Raw genomic sequence first — 1367 nt, 5'->3', positions numbered from 1 at the left:
TCTCAACAAAGAAACATATTCTATTTGATTAGATATAGGCGTTCTAGGTGTCACCAGTTAGGTTTGAATTGAGATGACTCGTTTTTGTTTCCCACCATAACAGTTCAAACATTTTCAGTCGATTATTCCATTTGCAAAGTTATGTGAATTTTTAAGCTGCGTGAAGATATTGTTTAGGCTTCCATTTACTCTGTTTTTAGATATGATTGTTGTTTTCTCTCTTTTGGTGTGCGTCGAAGAGGTGAAAGCTCCCGTTTAACATGTGCACCAGTACTCTATTGGATTACTAATGATTTGTACTCACATCAGAATAACTAATCATAAGGAATTAGTTAAAAACAATCAGCACTGATCATGGCGGTCCCTGCATGTTTTTATTTATATGTCGACTTGTATAATTAACGATACTATTTAAACAAAAATTATTGGAGTTTCTTATTATCTGACGTACTTGAAATATCCAAATGATCAATTTTTACTTATTTTCTAAAGCTAAAAGATATGGTTCATACGATATGGAATATATTGATTTTTGGGGTCTTGTTTTGTGTGTTTAGATACATTGAAAAAAGCTCACACTCTTCATTACGATGAAACTTCCCACCTTATAACTTACATAGAAATTTAGAATCAAAGTTTCATCATCATGCAAGGTTGTCTTGGGTCCCTCTATCTTTTAGTTAGTTATGGGCGCTTTAGATTAAATGGGTCATAGAAGTATCGACTATTATTGTTTTGGTCTTGATTTTTCCCAACATTCTATATATGCATATCAATAATTTTGATATGTAAAATTTAGAGTAATATAAAAAAAAATTGTTCATTTTGAGTCTTTTTAATTACTACTTTCTTATAAAAAGCCATTTTAAAACACTCTTCCCCCCCCCCCCCCTCTCCTAAAAAACCTCTCTCACTTGGGTTGAGTAAATGGGTTCCTCTCCTTTGATTGATCACTTACAAAATATTTGAAATCTATATATATAAAGTTGGATTTTTCTCTTCTTATGACAAGTGGCAAGGGGGTTTGATGACATGTGTCTCCACGTATTTTTGTTTTTACATTTTAGGTCCATCTTCTTTTACACTATTACAATTTGGCTTTGTACTTTCTAATTGTGCACTATTATTTTTCTCACACTAACTATTATTATGTGAAGTTTTATAATATATTTTATTAGTCAATAAAATTGGAGATGAATAAAGAAAAAATAAAAAAAATAAAAATAGATTTTAAATATTTTATTTATTCACAACTAAAAATAACATAATTTTTTACTATTTTATTATTTTTATTAATTTTCTATTATTTTATTTATAAATTATAATTTATTTTACTATTAAAAATCAGAAAATAACTAAACTAAAAA

This window comes from Brassica oleracea, chromosome C1, assembly GCF_000695525.1.
Source record: "Brassica oleracea var. oleracea cultivar TO1000 chromosome C1, BOL, whole genome shotgun sequence".
NCBI lineage: Eukaryota > Viridiplantae > Streptophyta > Magnoliopsida > Brassicales > Brassicaceae > Brassica > Brassica oleracea.
This window is presented reverse-complemented; position numbering follows the sequence as displayed.